Source organism: Hyperolius riggenbachi, chromosome 1 (genome assembly GCF_040937935.1).
Source record: "Hyperolius riggenbachi isolate aHypRig1 chromosome 1, aHypRig1.pri, whole genome shotgun sequence".
Taxonomy (NCBI): Eukaryota; Metazoa; Chordata; class Amphibia; order Anura; family Hyperoliidae; genus Hyperolius; species Hyperolius riggenbachi.
This window is the reverse complement of record NC_090646.1, coordinates 496,042,071-496,054,934: the sequence shown is the minus strand read 5'-3', so window position 1 is coordinate 496,054,934 and position 12,864 is coordinate 496,042,071. Positions and strand designations below refer to the sequence as shown.

At 43.8% G+C, this 12,864-nt stretch overlaps 1 protein-coding gene across 15 annotated transcripts in view; it reads left to right on the top strand.

Moving 5' to 3' along the window:
• Positions 1–12,864, top strand: part of ARVCF (ARVCF delta catenin family member) — a 1,120,703-nt gene that overhangs the window by 338,035 nt on the left and 769,804 nt on the right. The gene's annotated exons all lie outside the window — the stretch shown is intronic.

Below are 12,864 nucleotides of genomic sequence, written 5' to 3'. Positions count from 1 at the left end.
ACGTTACTGTGATGTCTGACATCTGTGACTGACTGCTCTAAGGGAAAAGATATGGTGAAGAGATGGAGACGGAAAGAAAGAAAATATTTTATCCATATATATAATTTGCTTGGCAAACCATTTTCTCTAATTTACTTTATCACACCTAAAAAAATGAAAGAGGTGGAAGTATTTATTCTTTTGATTTTAAAGCCTCGTACACACCTCATACATGCACTCGATCCCTTGGGCAACAGTTCAGGACCGAGGGGAGAGATGGGCCGACAGCTCATTGCATGATGGAGCAGGCAGGGCAAGGAAGAGAAAAATGCCCACAAGTCCACCGCTGACATAATTGGGGAAGCGAGTAGGGAACGGGGGGCTTCTGTACACATGGTACCTTCTCAACAGAGGCAACCCTCACTAGTCGCTTCGGACGAGAACTGACTAGTGTATGTAAGAAGCTTTACTATGAGTAGCTTATGTTAAATCTTTGTGATAGATTATTCCAGGAGAAGCCTTTTTGATAGTTCACAACTGTTCACAGTTAATGCAAATTTGGGAAACCACTTGTGGGCCCAATTCCATGGCTCTGTGGGCCAGATTTGGCCCGCGTATGCCCTATAGCAACCAAATGGAATCCTTCTTTCATGGAACAGCAGAAACCTGACTGGTTTCTTTGGATTACTTCCCTTTTTTGCTCATGTTTTTGTGTGTTTTTAAACATTTTTAGAAAAATCATCTCATGTTCTCATTCCCACCTCCACTTTGAACTATGACTGTTGTAGTAATGTTGCTCACCTTGAACTTTTGTGCTCCTGTTATTCTACCTAAATACTTTCCATTCGTATTCATGGTGAATTTATATTTTAGGCACGTTTAATCCAGCCATGATTCCAAGCCTGGATCTGCTTGTGACATCTCAATGTATTTATTATGTGTTTATATTTAATACATTTCATTAAGCACATGAGGTGAAGTGGAAAGTGATTTCATGCCTTTTGAAGAGATCTAAAAGCGAACTCATGGCTGTTTTTGTATGTTTATCGTTACTTGTTTTATAGCCAAAAGCACATTTAAGTAATTACATTTCATTTGCTGCCATTTTAGTGTAGCCAGGCCAAAGAGAAATGATTGTATGCATTTGTTGCTCTTTGCATTACCGAATAGAGGTATACCTTGTATATGTTGTCAGCTAAATGCATATAAAACATTTTTACATCCCAGTGTAACATGGTGAGACAGTAATTCATATGAGCAAAGCAGTGATGTTTGCAGTTCTTTCTGTTCTATGCCACTAGTAATACATTTTATTTTCATGTGCCACAGTGCTACTACCTTACATACATAAGAGTCTATTTTTTATGTTAGAGTGACTATAAATCTACATCCTGGTATATTCCAAGCTGAGGTATTACCTTCCCTTGTCATGGAAGTTACTGTGTGTAGAATAGTGAGAAACTGGATGTCTGCATGGTGGGATTCTAATGCATGAAGTCAATGGTGATGAAATTAGCTGCAGAAATGTTGAGAAATCTTTTTATATTTCTTATTCCACTTTTATTAAAGTATACCTGACCTGAGACAAAGCTACCCGAGTTAATCACAAAGGTATGTTCATGCTAGATCCACATACCTCTGTGCAATGCTCTCCTCATTCCCCCCTGTTCCCATAATCATCCCTTGAAAATGTTGACTTTTGGTTAAAGAGGAACTTCAGCCTAAACAAACATACTGTCATTAAGTTACATTAGTTATGTTAATTAAAATAGATAGGCAATATAATCTTGTACCCACCCTGTTTTAAAAGACCAGGCAAATGTTTGATTGCATGATGGCAGCCATCTTTTTGGTTGAAGGGAGGTGACAGGGAGCATGATACACAGTTCCAACTGTCCTGTGTCCTGAGCACCTCTCCTAGTTGCTAGGTAACGTGAATAACAACATAGGAAATCCCATCATGCTCTGCACAGTATCAGGGAAAAAAAGCCCGGGCTTTTTTTCTTTGATGGGTGGAGCTTAGCTAAAAATGCAGCTAAAAATGATGCTTTGGTAAGAAAAACAAAGTTCTGATGCTGTGAAACTGTTAAAGAAACTCCAAGCCTTTTCAGTACTGCTGAGTAGATTTTTAGTCCGGAGGTTCACTTTAAAGTAACATTTTCAGACAGGCTTTTGGCCTACCACCCTTCCTTTCCATTCTCTTCTCTGCCACACTCACCCCCACCCCCTTAAAGGGATTTTTGCACAACATTTTTAAAACTTCGCAAAATAACCTCTGTTAACTGTGTGTGCTTTTGGGGGGTGCAGCAGGCATTTCCTTACCTATGGGGGTAGCCCTCCCCCATACAGACCTACATTTTCTGTCCATGTGCCACAGAACCATAGGTTGAAGTTCCCACAGTGATCTCCTACATCCCTGGCTACCGCAGTGCATGCTGGGTCACGTGATGCATGCCCGGAGGTGTAGTTCCCGTTGATGTGATATTCTGGCATGCATTTAAGCGGCCAGGGATGTAGAACATCACCGTAAGACTATCAAACTTCAGCACAGGGACATAGAAGGTGGAGGCTTCCATATAGATGAGGGGTCTAGTAAACAGCCCCCCGGTAGGTAAGTAAATGCACACTGCCCCCCAAAAGCCTACACAATTAAAAGCCCACTCTTAGGGCCACTTTTTTTAGGGCCCAAAAATCGTTCCGCGGCGCGATCGCGATTTAGTAAAAAACGAATCACGGTAGTGGAAATTACCTACCGCGATTCCTAAGTTATTTAGCAAACCGTTGCAATTTTGCAATTCAGCAATCGCAAACTCTAGTGGAAAAGTGCCCTTAGGGGGAGGTTGGTTTGCGAAGTTTTCTGCACTTAGGAGCACTCAGGTGCTTAGTATACTTTAAGAGGAGGGGATGCGAGGGAGGAGTGTTCATATTTGCTGCCAGTCAACTCATTAATTCAGGTGATGAAAATTAGAAACAAAGGCTCCTCCCCTTTGCAGCTAATTACATCTGCAGCAAGTTGAAAGTTTGAGGACAGTCTTGTGGCAGCATTATTCCATAAAGAGTGCAGTGAGTAGTTTTCAAAGGTGAGTTATGTGTGATTACCACCAGAATTTCTTAGCCGGATGCAGATTGAATTGGAAAGATCATTTTTAACATTATATGCAAAAAGATCTGTGCATCTCCCATTTTTACTTCTAGCCATTTTATGCTGAAAATGAAATTTCCCTTTAACAGTGTACCTGTATCTTTATCAAAATAACTGCTACACCGCTGCTCCTGGAGATCTGTCACAAGAGATTTTCCTGCACCAATGCCCTTGCTGCATTTTTTAAATAGAAAAGTTTTAGCAGGCTGAGCTGAAGAAATAGAGAAAATAAAAAGCATATTGTAGGTTTTAAAGACGTTCTTCTTTCATTTTTAACACACTGACCTCATGTATCATTAACCATGAAACTCTCTTTTCTATACAGTCTGCAGTAGCTTCACAAAACCGGTACCCAACTAGATAAAATCATTCAATATCTGCCTACACAATTTCTATCCAAGCAGTGTGCTAGGTCATATTAATGTGTCACAACACCAATCTAAGTGGGTGCCACAGTGCTAAAGAATGTGGAAGGCTAGAGATGGAAAAATAACTGTACCCGTGTTACCACGTGCTGTACAAGCTGAGCTGATCCTAGTAAGAGGCAAATATAAACCAGATTTCACCTGTAACTCTTTACAAAACTGTGGACCAGAGAGAGAAAGACCTGTTTTTCTTGGTTAATATTCTCCAGTTGTTTGTGAATGAGTAATAGAAGGCTATGCCCTGCTGGATGAGATTGGGGATCTTGAAGACTCTGGGTATGCCAATCCCACTGACAGAGGTATGGTGGTATTCCAAAACAGGAACAGGGACATGACAGGGAGTCAAACTGGGATGTTGTCAATGGAAACCTCAAGTTCACAGCCAAGCAAACAGGTAAGCAAAGTTCAGAGAACAGGATGCAGGACAGGAGTCAGGTAATGACATCTCTGGAACTGGAAAGGCCACAATATGAGGATTGCACGTGATCAAGATAGTAAACAAATTTCAGCATTACTTTGGTTCTGGACTTAGAAAGGCCTCAATATGAGGATTGCACATGATGAAGACAGTAAGCAAAATTCAGCATTACTTTGGTTCTGGACTTGAACAGGTTTGCAGAACTACCCAAGTTCTAGACAGGAAGCATACTGGATTACATATTCTAACATACATTCTAACAGAATATTCTGTACTGAACAGAAAACCATGAGAAGCTGATAACATTTTGGCCAAGGGTGTGAGGGACAGACAAGCAGGCAGGAAAAAACAAGGAGCTTACATTCTCAGCCCTGTCGGGTTGGGAGGGAAAATTTAAGATTCTGTTGAGTCCGGGGGCAGCTGGTGATAGTGGGCCTTTGGCGGTTAAAAGTACAAAACAGACCCTGCTGGGGGGAAGCAACAGCAGGAATGGTCATAATATGGAAGGGAAGCTACATGGAAAGGCACAGAAGTAGAGTGAACCCAGGTACTGGAATCAGTCCATTGTTTGTGACGAGGTATTTAACGTCTGCTGCATGATGTCATACACACTGTAGTGATGCATACTGCTATTGTGCTATTGTGCTATTGTGCCTACTGTGTGTGGGGTGCTGAAACTAGGAAAAGAATACATAACAGGTGGCTGCATTTGGTCGCTCCATCCTCTGGTCAATAAGAGGTGCTTTCTAATTGATCCCATTCTCCCTGCTGCTGTGTCACATGTTAGTCCACTAAAGGGCCATGTCACACAAGAAACTGAGTTATTTCTGCTAGTCACATCAACTATGACACTAGAGCAGAGTAACTAGCTGCTATTTCATGGCACAGTTCTTAGCCGCTCCAGTATTTACTACTTTGTTACACCAGTAGCTTTGACTATTGCCATCAATTAGGCCTTTTGTGTGACATGGTGTAAAATCTTCTGTCCAAGTATTGTTACCTTGTACCACTTCATAGCAATTATAGCTGTGAGTGAAAGTACATGGGTCTGAGTGATTAACTAATCTTTTTCCATTAGTTTTCATTGCACTGGTTTCCTGCACATCTACTAATGCATCATTTAAAACAAAGTCTTGATTGTCAATGCCAATAGAGTGGCTTCAGTGGTTGGCTGTGTGAAAGGGTTTTCTTGGTGCAGATTTGGGATTACATGTGACATAAGGCGGTGGCTTATATCCTAGCATCTCAACATGTGCTATCGGATGGGTACTTCAACTAGTCATACTCACTCTAGTACAGTAAGTTTTTGGTATAAATTAAAAGCATATCTGTTTTTGTTTAACTATTAATACATAATTATGGAATACCCCTGACATATATGTATGAAGGAGTACTTAAGAGGATGCTATTCACAACGGGGGTACTCTGCAAACACCATCTTTAAGTATAGGATACTTGCTGTAAGAATGTTGAGAAACACTGGCTTAGATCATAATCCCCAGATAACAATTTATAGTTTCAAATCTACTATAAATGATTATTGCTGAACAAGGGAATGTTCCCTGGTCCATGACATGCCTCTGTGTCACCTCTACACTGCTGTCAACCCCTCTGCGCCACGCTGTCACCCCCCAAAATTGCTGACATGTGAGGGGAAGGGGTGTCCCTTACAGAATAGGAACACCTGCAAAACACCCACTGGGGTGTTCCTAACGCCCCTTTCCCAGCTCTCATAGGGCAGCTCTGCCTCTCCCCTGCCACTCCCCTGCCTCTTGCACTTGGTTCTGTGATGAGACACACAGACCGTGTCGGACTGGGAGCTGAAAAAGCTGAAAAAAACCACTTGCTGGCCAAGCAGCAGTAATCAGGTGTTGCTGCTCACAGTGAAGACTTGCTGCAGGTTTCTATTGGGAGTGATAACACAGCGTTTCTGCTGTTTGGCCAGCAGCAGGTGGATTTCCTCAGTTTTTCCACCTCCCAGTCTAACACTGCACACAGAGCAGAACTTTCAGTGTCGTGACCCAGGAGCCACTAAAAGTGAAATTAAAGGATTTATGGCCACGGGATGGCAGAAATTGTGGCTACCTGATCCGGCTAGCCCCCTGGATCAGGTTGCATTTTTTTTTTCAAAAATCCCCACCTCAGGCCTTCTTTAAAACCACATTTTTTCTTATTTCAAAGTTAGTGATTGCCGTGTCTGAAGTACAGATCACCTCTACAGATAAAATGTATCTGTATGTGAAATTTCACCATAGGAAATAACTAAGAAAGACTGTATAAATAGGAAAATCCCTTAAATGAACGCAATACAAATTCAAAAGGCACAATTAATGAATACAGCTTCCCTGTTAGGTAATAAATAGTATACTATAAATAGGACTGCATGGCTCATTTAGTCCTCTACATAACTGAAACCATTTGAAATCAGCACACTCTATTATTTTTAGAATCATTATTTATACATGCAGTAGGACTTAATGATATAATAGACTTTATAGACCTGATTTTGACATCGTACTTATAAAGAAAACACACACCTACATAGTAGTATTTACTGCAGCGAGTGTCATATTTGTAATTGCTAGATCACTGTTGTTAGTGTTCCTTGCAGTTATTAGATTACACAAGGACCTACAGCAGGGGTGCCTCTAGTCATTTTGTCACTCCAGGCGAGAAAACCTGTGCCCCCCCCCCCCCCAAGCCCCTCCCCCCAGGAAAATAATCATAATGCAGCATCGTTTCACCAGAAAATAATCATAATGCGGCAGTGTTTCATCAAAAAATAATAGTAATTATCATAATTCAGAATCGTAATTAACCAGAAAATAATCGTAATGTGGCAGTGTTTCACCAGAAAATACACTTATTGCAGCAGCAGTTCACCGGAAAATATTCGTAAGGTGGCAGCGTTTCACCAGAAAATACACTTATTGCAGCAGCATTTTACCAGAAATTAATCATAGGGCAGCAGCGTTTCACCAGAAAATAATCGTAATGGGGCAGCGTTGTCAGAAAATAATCGTAATGTGGAAGCGTTTCACCAGAAAATACACGTAATCCGAGCAGAGGGAAAGAGTAGAGAGGGAGAGGCAGCATAAGATGTAAGAGGGGGGTAGAGGAACAGAGAGGGGGAGGGATAGACAGCATAAGATGGAAGAGGGTGCAGAGAAACAGAGGGGAGAGGGAGAGACAGCATAAGATGGAAGAGAGTGCAGAGGAACAGAGAGGGGTAGAGACAGCATAAGATGGAAGAGGGGGCAGAGGAACAAAAAGGGGGGAGGGAGAGACAGCACAGCACTAAAGCACAGGTTTACAGCTTTAGCAGCCTACAGCCTAACCAGCTTTCAAAGAAAACTCTAGTATCAAAAGAGCAGGGCACATTCTAGCAGTTTTAACAGTACTGGGAGTCTGCACACAGGACAGGAAGTGTTCTTAGCAGCCTGCCTGCATACCTTCTCTTCTGCCTGTGCATGCAGCTTATCATCTCTGGAGTAGTGATGGGTCGTTCGCTAACGATGCTGCGAATGACAAGAGCCGGTTCTCAGTTTTGAAAGAGCCGATGCCTCAGCCGCCCCACAGAGCTCTGCTTTGCTCTGCAATAAAGGGCGCTGAGGCATGTTGGGTGATGTAGTCCTACTCTTGCAGCTTGTAGGAGTGTATGGGGCGGAGCAGAGCAGTAGCTGGAGGGATTACCCCAGTCAGAGAAGCAGTCTGGAATTGTCATGGAGACAGGGGCGGGGCTTTTACTCCGATTCTGAGTGGTGTTTAGTGATATTTAATGAAGAGCCGATTCAGAGCCGTAAGAGCTGGCTCTTTAATGGGAGCCGATTCAGAAGAGCCGATTCTCTGAAAAGAGCCGGAATTCCCATCACTACTCTGGAGCAGGAACTTCCCTTCTCCCGGGCTGTGTTGCTGTTTTGTGCGGGGGCGGGGCTCCAACACGGACACATCACATTCTTCTCTCTGTGACTGCGTCTGTCCCCTGGCTGTCTCGCTCCAGTGTCTGTGTGCAGCCAGTGACACAGGTGGGGGGTCAGACTGTCGGGGGCATAAGCTGGCTGGCCGCTGGCTCCTGGTTTGACTGGCGTGGGGTGGAGTTAAAGGCTGGGCCACACGAGGTAAACACTTTACCTGTGTGGCTACTGAGAAGAAGGGGCACGGCTTTAAAGAAGGATCCTGGCAGAGAAGAGCAGTATTGATTGCTCTATTGGCTGAGGAGAAGTGGAGGTGGAGGCACTGCTGAGCACATGGTAGCGTGCCGAGCATCGGGGACTGAGTCGGGAAATAATATAATATTAAAAAAAAAAAACATGGTCACAGTAGCAGCGGCGGGGGAATGCGCCTCACCACCTCATGGCACCCCAGGCAACCGCCTATACTTGCCTGGTGGGTGAGACGCCCCTGACCTACAGTATGTTTTGTGATGTGGTCACTCCCAATAGCCGCTGCCAGTTATTTGTACTGTTATGTTATTTGAAAAGCTCAAATGCAAAGATTATCCATCTATTATTGTGGTTATAGGTTGGGATGATTTACTGTATTTTTCGGACTATAAGGCGGACAGTATAGTCCGGAGCGGATTATAAATCGCACCTAGGTTTAGAGGAAAAAAAACACGGGTAAAAAATACTAAATATGGTGCGTCTATAGTGCAGGGGCGTTTTGTAGACCTTTCCCCTCAAGCAGTTTCTAAGCTACTCTAAGCTACACTGCCCAGCTATACTATATTAACCCCTTCTGTCCCCAGCAGTTGCACCGCACTACACTTCACTAACCGCTGCTGCCCCACCAGCTAAGCTACACTGCAATGCAATGCACTCCACACAGTGTAGTTCAGTGCAGTTATACTACACTACACTTATCCCTGCTGCCCCACCAGCTAAGCTACACTAGACTATACTACCATATTAGTGTAAGATCTCACCTGATCCAGCCAGGGCGCTCCTCTCCCCCTCCCTTCAGTACTGCTGCTCTACATGTGCTCCTGCACTCCTTTTCTTCTCCTGCAGTTGGTGATATACAGTGCGGCCATCTGCCACTATATAACTCCAGTCCTTCATACCTCCTGGTGCTATACTTCCTGTTACTACGTGACCCCATCGGAGCATGTGTGTTGGAGTTACCGCTGGGGTCACACAGTACCAGGGAAGCAATAATCAGTAAGTATGGCACTGGGAAGTATGGAGGACCAGAGCTGTATAGCATCAGGTGGCTTCAGTGTATATCGCCGATTTGCCAGCTGGAGACAGATGAGAAGAAGAGTATTATGTGTTGAAATAGGACCAGAGCAAGGATGGATTCACTAAGATCATGCTGGAGATAATAAGGCAAGAGAAAACTTACCTCCACACAGTGAGAGAGTTATCTTATCTCTTCATTCCTTAACCACTTGATGACCCAGCCTTTACCCCCCCTTAAGGACCAGCGCTGTATTTGCTGATCTGTGCTGGGTGGGCTCTACAGCCCCCAGCACAGATCAAACACCAGGCAGAGCGACCAGATCGCCCCCCTTTTTTCCCCACTAGGGGGATGATGTGCTGGGGGGGTCTGATCGCTCCTGCCTGCGTGTGGCTGGCGGGGGGGGGGGGGGCACCTCAAAGCCCCCTCCACCGCAGGATTCTCCCTCTCCTCCCTCCCTTCCCCGGAGATCCGAGGCTGCACAGGAACGGATCTGTCCTGTGCAGCCTCTAACAGGCTCCTGCCTGTCATGTGACAGCGATCCCCGGCCGCTGATTGGCCGGGGATCGCTAATCCAGTACAACGCTGCTACTGTTAGCAGCGTTGTACAAATGTAAACAAAGCGGATTATTTCTGCTTGTGTTTACATTTAGCCTGCGAGCCGCGATCGGCGGCCCGCAGGCTATTCACTGAGCCCCTCGCCGTGAATTGACAGGAAGCAGCCGCTCGCGCGAGCGGCTGCTTCCTGATTAATTAGCCTGCAGCCAGCGACGCATATCTGCGTCGCTGGTCCTGCAGCTGCCACTTTTCCGACGCGCGGTATGAGTGCGCGGTCGGCATGTGGTTAAAGAAAACCTGAATTGAAAATTAAGTCAAAATAAACATACATGGGTCATACTTACCTCCCGTGTAGTCTACTCCTCAATCTCATTCTCCTCTCTTGCGTCCTGTTTGTCCACTGTGATCAAGGGAATTCTCAGTCCTCCATTTTGAAAATGGCCATTACCCCATAACAGCTTTCTGGTCAGCCCACTGTTAAACTGTAACATCGCCCACTAGAGCCATAGGGATACATGGCACATCAGTTGTCCTCTCAGCTATAACTGACAGCAACTGATATATTTAAGTTCTGACAAAATGTTGTCAGAACTGGAAGGGATCATTCATTGTCAAAAGAAAAATAAAATGGTGAGCTTCTGAGAGGAACTGATGGCAAGGCAACTATGTAATGTTGATTTGAAGTTACCTCATGTGTTTGTTTTAAATATTTTTTCTCAGTTCAGGTTCCCTTTAACCTCCTCTGTAGTTAATTTACCTCCTATGTAGTTAAGTTACCGCCTCTGTAGTTATTTTCACAAACAGTTAAGTAACAGCCTGTCTTTAACTTTAGAATTCTAGAGTTATTTTAAGGATTGAAGAGTTAACTTTAGGTTTGCCTGAGGTAAAAGGTTTGCTGAATACTACATGCCTGTCACCATGGTGATAACTATAGAAACGTTATTAAAGACAGGAGATAAGCTTAGTGAATTGAGGCCAATATCTATGGCCACGTGTTCAAGGTTGGTTTTGATCTGCCCCTGTTCCTTCCTGTCTCTCCTCCATTTGCTGCAGACAAGATGGAGTGGAGAAGGACAAGAATGGGCCCCAGGGAAAAGCCACATTGTAATGCAGTAAAGAACAGATCATAATGAGATTTGAAAGACAGTAACATTGACAAGGCCAAAGACATACAGTCTGTACTAGAGAACATTAGGAAGAATAGGGAGACTAGCAGCATATTGATTTCCAGTATTTATATTGTCAAATTATTTCACAAATACGATAACCTTTGACTGCTGATCATTGATTTCAGCTGGATTTTGCAGCTGTCTGAGAAGTGTTTGTATTATATTGCCCCCCCCCCACACACACAACACAGACCACACCCCTAAAATCACACCCCTTTTTCATATTAAATAAAACCACACAAGGTAATGTAGATATTTTACCAAAGATAAGTAGTAATCACGATATCCGGCACCATCCATAAATATATGCTCTTTTATTTTCTCAAAAATACATTACAGCAGTCAAAGCAACGTTTCAGGGCAGCCGCCCCTTTATCAAGCTGTGCTGTCAATGTTCAAACATATACTGAACTCACATCGTTTGAACAATATGTATGTAGGTTGATTGCATGCGACATGCAGCAAAGTCAACAGGAAGGGCGGCACGCTGCGAAGAGAGTGGGAAGGGTGGCGAGGTGCAACAACAGGAGGAAGGGAAGATAGCTGCGACGACAGGGAGAAGGACGGCCAGCTGCGATGACAGGGGAAAGGGTGGATAGCTGCAACAGGGGGCAGGGTGGCCAGCTGCGAGGACAGGGGGAAGGGCGGATAGCTGCAACGAATGCTGTAGATGTGATATACTTGGACTTTGCAAAGGCCTTCGACACTGTTCCCCACAAAAGTCTGGTGCAAAAGTTGAGGATGCAAGGACTGGGGAAGAGTCTGTGTTCATGGATAGGGAACTGGCTAATGGACAGAAAACAAAGAGTTGTGGTCAATGGATCGTACTCAAAATGGGAGACTGTTAGCAGTGGGGTCCCACAGGGGTCTGTTCTGGGTCCAGTGCTCTTCAATTTATTTATTAATGATCTAGTAGATGCAGTAGTGAGCAATGTTGCTATTTTTGCAGATGATACAAAATTGTGCAGAATCATCAACTCTCAGGAAGATAGTGTCATATTGCAACAGGATCTGGATAGGATGGCTATATGGGCACATACATGGCAGATGAAATTCAATGTTGACAAATGTAAAGTCATGCATTTTGGACGTACTAATGGTCTAGCACCATACAAAATAAATGGGATACAGTTTGGGACATCAAACTTGGAGAAGGACTTAGGAGTACTCATTGACAACAAGTTAAATAATCGTACTCAATGCCAAGCTGCTGTAGCTAAAGCTAACAAAATTTTGGGATGCATTAAAAGGGAAATAAAAACTCGAGATGCTAGCATAATATTGCCCCTGTTTAACTCTCTAGTAAGGCCACATCTGGAATATGGAATTCAGTTCTGGGCACCACATTACAAAAAAGATATTGCAATTTTAGAGCAGGTGCAGAGACGAGCAACAAAATTGATACGTGGGATGGAAGGTCTCACTTATCAAGAAAGGTTAGATAAACTGGGTTTATTTAGTCTAGAGAAAAGACGCCTTAGAGGGGATCTAATTAACATGTATAAATACATCAGAGGGCAATATAATAGCTTGACGGATTAGCTTTTTGTCCCTAGGCCTTCTCTAAGGACTAGAGGACATGATCTGCGCATGGAGGAAAAACGTTTTAGCCATTTATTTAGGAAAGGGTTCTTTACAGTAAGAGTGATTAAGATGTGGAATGCATTGCCACAGGAAGTCGTTATGGCAAACTCTATACCTGCATTTAAAGGGGGCTTAGATGCTTTCCTTGCGTTGAAAGACATCCATGGCTACAATTACTAGGTAATGCCTAATGATGTTGATCCAGGGATTTTATCTGCTTGCCATCTGGAGTCGGGAAGGAATTTTTCCCTTTAGGGGCTAATTGGACCATGCCTTGTCAGGGTTTTTTCGCCTTCCTCTGGATCAACAGGGATATGTGAGGGAGCAGGCTGGTGTTGTACTTTGTACTGGTTGAACTCAATGGACGTGTGTCTTTTTTCAACCAAAATAACTATGTAACTATGACAGGGG